This window comes from Lagopus muta, chromosome 8 (assembly GCF_023343835.1).
Source record: "Lagopus muta isolate bLagMut1 chromosome 8, bLagMut1 primary, whole genome shotgun sequence".
Lineage (NCBI taxonomy): Eukaryota > Metazoa > Chordata > Aves > Galliformes > Phasianidae > Lagopus > Lagopus muta.
This window is the reverse complement of record NC_064440.1, coordinates 13,189,381-13,200,790: the sequence shown is the minus strand read 5'-3', so window position 1 is coordinate 13,200,790 and position 11,410 is coordinate 13,189,381.

Sequence of the window (11,410 nt, the reverse complement as noted above, 5' to 3'; positions counted from 1 at the left end):
TTAACAGAGCATCTATCCATGTAAGTTGTCTTTTTTTTTACGTAATAAAGTATTTATACAGAATATGTAAGTTCTGGTTCTTATTTTATTGCTCATTATAATTGTGTTTTTCTTTAGTAGCCTGAAGTTTTTAACTTCCTAGATAGAACTGGAAGGTTCATTATTGCATGGGAAATTACTTTTTCAGCTAGAAAAGAGGGGGATTAATATGAGAATTAAAGGTGTATAGTGACCCAATTGAAGGAGTGTTACATAAGAAGTACTGCCATATTGGAGGAAAGGTGCTGGCAAAGTTACATAAGTAATGTGGACTGCTCATAATGTCATATTTTGATTAATGATTAATGCTTAATACAAAGGAAAATGTAAATGATATAAACATTGGAGGAAAAAATAGTAGGGAAAAACAGCATAGGACATACTAATAGCTAAGATGGGATGGAATTCAATAGCAAACTGTGTTTTTAGGGAAAAATATTTATCTGAGGAGGTCTTCAGTTGAAAATGAAGTGTGTAGACATGGCTATGAATTTAAGTATGTTGAAATGATGGAAAATGTGGCCTAGAAGGTATCAGAGAACATGACTGGTAGAGATTAGGAAAAAAGTAGGTGAGACTGCATCTGGCATGCTGTGTACAGTTTAGGGAGTTCAAGAGTTATGGAGCTTGAGTTGAATAGGTAATGTGGCTACCAGGGTTCTCAGGTTAATAAAGAAAGTTTCTGTGCATGGAGAAAGGGTTATATTTATCATGCGTTTCACTCTGCCCTCCTGTGGTTTAAACAGACCAGAACAGAAGCTTGCAGATCCAACCCTGGCACATCTGAAGGCTATGTGACTACAGGCTTATTAGTACTTGATTCTTTGGGCATGAATCTGTTCTAGCTTGATTACACACTTTCCAATTGGATTTGGTAGGAGATAAAGGAGCCATGGATATCTGCTAGCAATTACATAGATCTTTAAAAAAAATTGAAAAATTCCTTTAGGCAATTCAGAGTGAAAATAGAAAGAGGAGATAAGACATTCTTTTTCAAATACCTGCAAGTGTTTATCCCTTAAAGTAAAGGGCAGCACTGCCCAAAGCAGGTATCTCCAGGTAGCAAACTGAATGAATGAAAACACTGCAACTGGCTAAGTTAAGAAACATAGATTCCTTTGCAGTCTCTGTAATAAATTCCTCTTTCATTTTTTTAACAGAATTACTACTTTTTTAAATGATAATCCATACGTTTAAAATTAGAATCGCTGTATTCAGTCAGTCTTTTTTTTTTTTTTTTTTTAACTCTATTGTAGATACACAGGCATGAAAGGAGTCTGAAAGCAATGGTGAAGTAGTCATACTGCAGCAAAATTTTATGCCAGTGGTGAATGAAACATACAAGCTCCTTAAGTACCCAGTGTTGATGTGGCTGTGAAGATGGAGAGTAGCATGGCTGGCAGCTCTGAGCTTGAGAGTAGTAGGCAATGGGGGGATGTTGGGAGGTAGGTGGGTGAGCTGTTCTGCTGAGCACAGGATTGGGTAAGGGGAGTAGGAGAGCCATGCAACGTGAAGGCTTTGGGGCTGTGCCAGGCAGATGATCTGTGGGAGGGTGTGTGAGATTGAAGTTAAAGAACAGTAGGGGTGAGTTATGGGCTGTTTGCTCATAAGATGAAGGAGAAAGTAATGGAATAAGGTGAGAGAACACTGTAGTGTGCGTGCTATTTACACCAATACAAAGACCCCGTGTTTTTTTATAATGCAGTTTTTCCTTCTCATGTTATGTTTTCACAAGTTCATAATGTTTTATTTAAAAAAAGCTATCATATACCTATAAAAGGTAAATATATATATATATAGCTTGCAGATGCCCAATTATTTCCCATATTCATGTTCATTCTGAATTGAAAAACAAACAAAACAAAGAAAAAACCCGCTATTGTCATACCACTATTTTAAAAAGAGTTTAATCTGGGAGTTTCACTTATTGTCCATGCCGTTTTTCTCACAGCTCTGAAAATCCTACAGTGTGGTTTCAGTACCTCTAGATGGTGCTGCTTTTCTAGTATTCCTCATAAAAGGCTGGTTATGTACCTAAGGAAAAATAATAGTAGAAATGGCTAAAAGCCGCGAACTTACTACAGTTCCCTGAAGATAGAGGGCTTCTGTTAAATGTTTCAAACTCTCAGCTGTTCTATATGCAGGTGTGTAACAAACACTCAAGTGGTGTTTGTTTTTGTGAATGCTTGCTTAAAATAGGGCTTTGTAAGTAGCTTGTAGGATGGTATGTTCAAAGTTTCTTGTAGGTCTCCTTAGAGAAAATCCAGCCTTTCTAGTCCTGTGTGCCTCCTGCTGAAGTTTCACTTTAACGGAGTTTGTTAATAATTAAGCTTTGGAAGTTAACCTGTTATCATGCAGAACTGGAAATAAAGACAGATGCTACTCTGAAGAGATTACATTGTAGGTAAGATAAGAGTAAAGGAGGGCAGGAAATATGAGAGAGGGATATATTGCTTGTTCCATTGTGAATTTCAGTCCCGCGCTGTAGTAAGCAGTGGAACTTCTGACAACATTTGAAGGATGTTGTACCAATCTTGGCAATGCATGAAACACGCTGTTTGCTGCCAAGTGTTTACCTAGTTGGGAAACAATTAAATTGAAGTGTAAACTCACTCAAGCAGCTCCCCCTGCTGAGATAAAAGGAAAGTTGGAATTGGGGATGTTGGATGTGTCTAAGGGATGAACAATTCCAAGAGAATATTTGCTGCAGTTGAGTTCTAGGATAAGGTCTGCTTGTATCATTTTAATATTTCAAGTCAGACAAAACCAGAAGGTCTGCATAAATCAATGGATGAAAGGGATGAGCAACTTTGTTCAGATTGCACTGCTTCTATATTTTTGAGGGTAAAAACAGAAAAATTTGAAAGCATGCAAAAACTTTTGTGCTTTCTGATATGCAGGACATGAGCTGCAAAATTACCCAGCTTTGCTCAAGTTACATCTCATTGCATCTGCAATTACATTAGTCTGGTCTTTTTAAAAAAAAAAAACAACTTTTTTTTTTTTTTTTTTTTTTTTTTTTTTTAGAATAGTATTGTAACATGGAAAATTTAGGATGTATATGAAGTGGAATGCATGCAATGATCGTTAGAGGTGCTAACATATACTAGAAGAGAAATCCTTGACCTGGATTTAAGGAAAACTGATAAGGGATGCTTGAAGAACTTTCCTGAAGGAAGTTCCTAAATCGTGTCATTTCAGATTGCAGCTATGTTTACATTAGCAAACCAGGTTCTTTTTAGCAACTCGTTCTCAACTCTTTGTTTTTTAAACTGAATTAGTGTTTACCTTAGTTTACAATTGAGTATGTGGACAATGGGTAGATTAAAAATCCTCATTTGAACAAGATTCTTTTATTCTCAGTAGCTCAAACTGTGAAGATCTTTCTCTCTTTATAAAGGCAGGCAACCACTTGAATTTGCAAGATTCCCAAATGCTATGAAGACTTCATACCGCTTGAGAATGGAAACATTAACTCTAGCTGATTAGAGAATAGGAAAGGTAAGTGAGGAATTACTAATAGGTATCTTGGAGTGGCTTGGTCTAAGATAGTACTGGAAAGTAAACCGGTACTTCACTATGACGTGAACAGATGCATTTTCCATGTTTTTGCTCAAATCCGCAGATACTAAAATGCATTATAACAATAACTCTATCAAACACCAGTCATTTTCAGATGAAGCAGTGTGAAATAACACCTTTTGCACCAAATTTGTGCAAGAAGTAATCATTTGCCAGTTGCTAGTCAGCTTAGTTTTGCAGTGTATATAGGTCATCGGTGCCAGAAACAGCAGGCAGCCACTTGTCTCACTTCTATCTGACGTCATATTTTAAAGGTGGTTCAAAAAAATCCCATCAGATGCAGATTTGAGATGCTAATCTTTGTTGGCAAAGGTTTCTAATTCATATCGTGATGCAAGAGATTAATCAACTCGCCAGCTAGGACTGCAGGGAATGTCTGTATTTGTCCATTCATTTTTTATGTGAGGTTAAGTTGAAACACGAAAGATCTAATTTAACCGTGCTACTCTAGGAAAGCAAACATCTCTTAATGTTTGTGTGTTTGGGAGACTGATTTTACGTGCCCCATCAATAATTTCAGGATTTTGAAATGCACTTTCTGCATCTTCTGATAACGAGTCATCTTGACTATAGTAGAGATTAATGTCGTGACACTGTGCCACAGAAGAATGTAAGAGTAATACCTGTAATTACTACAATTTTATTGATGTCTGATTTGCTATGAAGTACATTTGTAACTATCTGACACCTGATGTTGGCATTTCACCCTGTAAAACTATGGAGAGCAGATTAATCTTATTTGGTATTTGGCTAGAGAAAATTCCAGATAGTGAACTATGCTTAGTCTGCTGGCACAGAAAATAGTGATCTATTATTCAGTTCCTGCTGTAAGAAGCAGGAATATGTCTCTTGCTAACTCAAGTAAAAATCAAGATGAATTAAATGAAGGAAAAGTGAACGGTGAGGAATAATCTTATATTTTCCTGATACGTTGGGTTAAGATCTGAAGGCTTTTCCACTGTTTTGTCTACAACTGGAATGGAAAAAAATCCTTCTTAGGCCAATTCACTTTTCTGGTTAATATTTGCAACTGCTTACTGTTAGAAAAAAAGATAAAAGAAATAAGTTCATTAATTTTAGGTATCTTAAGATAATGCAACAAATGAAGCTGCCCTCCAAATTACAGATTGTCAATGTGGTTTTTACTTCTAAAGTTTGGAAATGTTGGACTACTTGACTGAAAGAGTAATTTTTAGCCTCAGGACCAGGAGACTAAGATGCCTCTTGTGCATGCTTAAATGTTTTCACAAAAGTAATTATTAAAAGGATGGCAAATCAAAAAAGAGTAAGAACTGTTACTTAAAAGATATTTTCCTTTGCTGGTTTTCGTGGTGTTCTTGCGAAGAAGTGTCTAAGGGAAACAGGTATCAAAGACAGCAATGATTCAGCATGTTCTGTATGACCAGTTAAGCATTCCTATGGAGTGGGTAGGAACCTGAAGTGGTGAGAGAATGAGGGACTACTATTTGTGTCCAAAGAATTTGCTCAGCTTTTCTCTGTCGATAAAAATGTATTGTTTCACTGTTTTTGTTGTTTCAAAAAGCATAAGTGATCTGATTGGCTCCATCAGAATATACTTGGTGCAGAGCTCCATCCTGGATGGTATAAAACCAAAAATCACGTGTTGATATATATCTTTTCTTACAATTATACAGATGATTTCTTGCTTGCTGTGAGCTTTGTAAATAGGGTTATTAATTATATATTCTTCCAAGGAAATAATGCATTAATGGCAAATAAAACCTTGTTCTCCTCTACTTCAAAAACAAACAAAAACAAAAAAGCACTATTTTTCTATATAGAGAAGGAATGTGAAATTTCAGTACAAAATGATTGCGGGACTTCTGGGATTATCACACCTCTATAAGGCTGATAATAGTTGTAGCAGTATTGGTAGGATTTGCTACTGGCTCCTACCTATTTGTTGCTCTGTCTAGGGAATGTAGGATTGCTTACCTTGTTTTCTAAATGTTTACCATTTTAAGCGTTGATAAATTTGGAATACATTAGCATGCTAGGAAGGAATATTTTATTATTAATTTATGATCTTAGATCTGACAGCACGTATACATTCAGAAGATAATGCTGTGCTAGATTATACCTGTTGGGGCAGTTTGCTCTTTCTTCCTGTGGCTGAACTGACTGGTGTTATGCAGGTCAAAAGTATGGTACAGAAGAGCTCTGGTGGTTTCCAGGCAGCACATTTTTGTAGTTCAGAGGCTAAATTTTTCTTCACCTCTAAAAAAAACATTGTGTTTCATGTCTTCTGTTAGCTTATGACTCAATGTCACTATCATCAAAGCATGCCAGCAAGGGAGCTACCATGAATGCCTTAAAATACATAAAAAACTTGAAATGCTGACTGGCCGCCTTTGGTTTAGATTTTTTTTTTTTATTCAGACTTTTACACAAAGAATTTTTCTTTCTGTATTAAAACACATCTATGTTACTCCAAAAGGTGGGGCTTTTAGAGATAATCTGTTGTAAAATTCTTTGTAAAAAATGTTGAGATACTGCAATACTTCCAGACTTGTTCTTTGGCTTTCAGCATAGGAAAAAAAAAATAGTGTGCATTTCTGTCACTTACACAATGATATGGTAAGAAAAATTTCCACAGTTTTAGATGGTCAGTTGGTAGGTTTATCTGATAGAGTTGCCTTCAGTTTGCCAAAACCAAAATAGGGTTTTGAAACAAAACAGAAGTTTAGCTTGACCTGTTTGTTCCTTCTGGCATGCTGATGACTCTGCTATCTGTATACACAAGATGGTGACTCATTAAACCATCAAGGATGCTTACTTTAAGAGTCACAATATTGTCTGTTAAATTTGGCAGGGGCACTTAAAGATGTCAGAGGATTCAATGACATCTACAAATGTCAGATAGCCCACTTGTGAAGAGAGATAAACGCTAATTAGGAGACTTTTAATTTTAAATCTAACTCTCAATACTATTTCATTGTCAATCATGGATCAAATATTTATCTACAAATAAAAGAAAATTTTCTTGACCAACTTCAGAAACAGCTACGTATTGGCAGCAATTAAGTAAAGTATTTAGAGTTTAGGTTAGACTCCAGAGTGGAATAGCAAAGAGTTATTCACGTTAGAAGCCATTTTGATGGCTGTTTCTCCTCAGAATTGCCAATGCATCACTCTTGATTTTCTAGGCATGTGCCAGTGCTGATGATAGAGTGCTCATAAGTTCTTTGTAGTGAAGGAGTTGCTCAGTTTTGTTGCCAAGGAAATTAATTGAGGCTGTCAGTAAAGGGAAGCAAGGAAGAAGGCAATGCAGCTGCATTGTGTGTTACCATTTTATAGGTCTATGTAGTGTAGCTATCACCAATGTGAACCTTGTGGAGGTGTGTTTCTTAAAAAATATTTCAGTATTTCTCTGGTGTTTTGTGCTGGTGATATCTTTTGTGAGATTGTATGAGGTAGGCTATGTATTCTACTACAGTTGTAAACTGACATAGGAATATGTAGAGTGATCTATTAATTTCTATTTCTTAGATAGTTTACTAACATGTAGATGAAATCTCAGAATTCAGAGCTGAGCTGAGTTTGGAGCTCTTCCTGCTGTAGCGGTAGATAACTTCTTGTGTTTTGGATACAAGAAGAGCTGCTTAAGCATTATCTTCTCTTTCTCGTCCTTGTTAACAGTGAAGAGAAATCAACTAGTTGTGAGTTTGAAAGCTGTGGGAGAGAACAGCTTCTAGACACTATTTTAAAATCAAAATAGTTTCATCTTGGTTTTAAGGAGTAGAAAGCATAATCAGCAAAGCCTTATCTTATATTAGGGCAGAAACTTCCTAATCCTTCCCACCATCTTCCTGCAAGAGAATAAAGGAAGAGTTTGCCTAAGAACACAGTCAGTCAAAAAGGAATGCTAGGACAAACCAAGAAATGGTGGAAGTGATGTCTGAATTACCCTTGGCAAATGATCTTATCAAGTTAAATGCAAAGATAGAAGTTACGTTTGCTAGCTCTTTCTGAATGTTGTCCCAGAAAAGCTCATGATTGCAAATGGAAAGAAGGAAGTAAAGAAGTTGCTTAAGAGCAAGATTGCTTTAAGTTGATGATATTTTGCTACCTAGTGTACCTTGTGTTATTTCTTGTTTTCGAGAGCTTGGATGTAGCATTTTAAATAAATCCCACAACTGGCATCAAAAAGCAAGAAAGTGCTGCTGGCACTCAGGCCATCTGACTTTTAGTGTTATGGCCAGAGTCGGACCAAAATAATACCACGGCTCCAAGCAGCCAGTCTTTGGGGTAAAGGTGAGCCTCAGCTTTGAATATTAACAAAGAATCATGATACTTATAGACCTATAATGCGTTACATTTACTTGGAATTACTTAAACAAGAAACAAGAAACACATGCATTTAGTTGTATGAATGTTAGAAACCACCAAACAGTCAATTCAAAAATCTGTCATTGAAATGAACTGATTCTATATTAAGGGTCTTGCCACCAACAGCAGGGGAAGCAGATAGATTTTGATTATCACAGCTTGTAGCTCTAAATGTGCAAGCTGCAATTAAAGGGTTCAAGTCAGAGATGCTGAAAGATGTATTGCTGAAATCAATCTTTAGAAAATATTTTACACCAATTTATATTTAGGAATGATTCCAAAAAGCATTCTGCTCCTAGATGGACAGATTGGGCAAAAACAAGAATTAAAAAAAAAAAGTGAAAATTTGTGCCATGAAGGCACTGAATTTTATCTGAGCTACAAAGTGATAGAATCCAACCGACAAAGCACTTAAACATATGCTTAACTGTAAACAGATGAGCAGCTCATCCGTCTTTGATGAGTGAGAAGTGAAATGCACTAATGTGGCATAGATTGATTAGAATACTAATCAATTTAGAACACACAAAACAAAAAACAAACAATAAAACCCAACAACTGTTAGGTATATCCTGTAAAAATGTGCACTGTGGTGTTGTATTTGTCATACTTTTCATGCTTGTGAACTATGTGAGTCATACTGTCGCCCAGGAGATGGACTACAGGCAGGTTTCATAACCCACCTGGCTATCTTGATTTCAGCTATCTAAGCTATTCATCTAATCTCCCTCTGTAGCTAAGGGGGTGGGAGACGTTGCTGGAAGATGTTTTATCTGTTTGGTGCTTTGGAAGCACTGATTTCTCAGGTGACTATAGATGCCTATCTGACCTCAGCTTAGATCAGTCTAGACATGTTCAGCTGGATACAGTTAGGAGAAATGAAGTGTCCAAGGGTATCAAATTAGGTTTGATGCAAGGATAGTTGTCTAATTTAATGAATCTCATTGCAGAAACTGGATGTATGAAGTTCTATGCCTTTAAACTCCATTTGTGCAGAATCTAACTTATACAAATGAGATCAGTCAACGGTGGATGGATATGAGACTGAAAACAAAACACTGACCGCAAAACAAAATATTTCAGCATATATCAGCTGGTTAAAAATGGCTTATATAAATTTAATTCAAATGCTTGGCCTGTTCTAGTATGGTGGTGTTCAACTGCATCACGGTAGGGGATTACATCTTGTGCCACACCTGGAGCCTGACAAAGGCTTTGCAGCTGCAGTGCTGATCCAATCAAGCACAGGAACAACTGGGAAATGACTCATGCTGTGAAATGGATGCTTGCTGTTAATCCTAGCTTTAAAAATGTACTTGGTTTGTCATCAGTTTTCATTGTGGTGAATATGGTTGTCTGGCCACCTTTGTTTCACAATTGTCTGATATTTTCTATGGACTCTCTTTTCAGCTTATGTGCTGCAGACTCAACCTCTTTTCACTTGAAAGATCATAAACAAAAATCCTTCAGAAACAGTGTTACTGAAGAGAGGACACAGACAGGAGAAGCAAGTATGTGAGGTGAGGTAGGATGCAGAGGAACATATTCTGTCCCTGAAGCATCTGCTACTTTATATTTGATGTGACAAATACTTAACCACATCATTCTCTTAAAATTTTGGTTGGAGAGGAAGAGTTCTGAGAGGAGTAAGAAACAAAGAAAATCTCATTGTGTTTTCAGATGATACATGGGTATGGCTGGGTTGGATAGGGCTCTGGGCAGCCTCACCTGGTGGGTGGGAGCTCTGTCCATGACAGGGAGTTGAAACTGGATGGTCTCTAAGGTCCCTTCCAACCTCAGCCATTCTGTGGTATGATTCTGAGTGGCATCCTTCTAACATAACTGAGGTACAGCATGGATTTAAGCTTTTTTTTTTTTTTTTTTTTTTTAAAGCCATTGATGTGAGAGGTATGAAATGCAGAGGTACGCTATCATGAAGACTCACAAAGGGATGTTGGTGAGTTCTTTACTTGCAGTTTCTAAGAGCTCTGGCAAAACAGTTGTTTTTATTTCAAGTTCTGAATGAGTGAAAATAGTACTGAAGCAGATATGGGAAGCAATAAGTAAAATACAAGTTGAATAATCTGGCTTGGCTCTCTCAAGTAATCACTGTCATTGTTTTTCTTTTACTTCAGATTGCAACAGTGAGTACTACGCTAATTCCCTGTGTGCATGAAATTTTGGAGGTAGCTTTTTTCATCTGGCAAAATAAAGACTGTGAAGTCATCTTGAAACGCAGGTCAGTTTTACTACCTTCTTTCTATTAAATTAAGTGTAAGAGATGCACATCTCCATCTTAATGTGCATGTGAATTGTCTCTCAAGTGTTGTTTTGGTTGATGTGCTGGGTGCTGCGTTCATATAGCAGATGCCAACTCACAAGCAGTAAGACCAGTGTACAGAAGCAGCTAGGAAGGAACCTGACCAAGCCCCAATGTGAGGAACTGGAGGAAACTTTGGGGCTGAATGTTAGGATTCCCATTTTTCAGGAAGCAGAACTTTGTCCTGTGTTGTGAAGGAGCAGTTTCACAAAATGTATTTGCACAGTGGGTGGGTATAGGAGAGCAAGATGGAGGCCTGGCTGGATGAAGGCTGTGGCACAGCTGCAGTGTGTGCTGTGCAGTCAGGAGTGCAGGGTAGGGGTCAAGGGCAGACAGGAGGCACACCTGGGCCAGTGCTAAAATACTGGTCACAGCTACAGAACAATACCATGTGGGCAAAGGCACTGAGAATTCCAGGGAAGTTAGGTGTGCAAAGCGCTGTGCAGCCCCAGTTGGTTTCTTCTAGTAGGTGTGCAGCATCTTCTGTGGTGGTGCTTGACATCAACGTTACTCCCTGATGGGAGCAATGAACCACCATTCAGCTATGCTGAATCCAAATTATTGTGCACAAGTGAAAAGAGAGGAGATTGGTTGTGTTGTGCTAGCAGCTTATGCCTGACTTCCATGCAAACCAATCAGCCATCCCATTATTCCTGTGAATGCTCTGTCAGTTGATATTTTTTTTCCCCGCTTTTCAAAGAGATAAGAGCTAGGTGAGAGCATTTACCTGTGTGCCACAGTGGGCAGCTAAAAGTATGGAATGAAAACTGCTGACATTTCAGCTCGCTTTTAAATCAGGGCCTTGATTCGTTACAATCCCCATCCCCAAGAATGTAAATATCTCACTTTAGGTCCAGGAATAATTTGAAAAGTATTGATGCAGCGTTACCAATTTCATATGTGGTTTCATCAGTGGTACAAATCTCTTAAAGCAGGAGGAAAGACAGCACCCAGATCACACCATCATTTAAGATCACTCGCTACCGCGCAGCCCTCTGCAATGGTACTATTAAGGAAGGCTTCCTGCGGGCAGTGCCACTGCTGCCCCCTCCCGGGGCGGCGCGGCCCCTTTAAGGCGGCGCGGCGCTCTGTCCCTTTAAAAGGCGGCGCCGTGGGGCG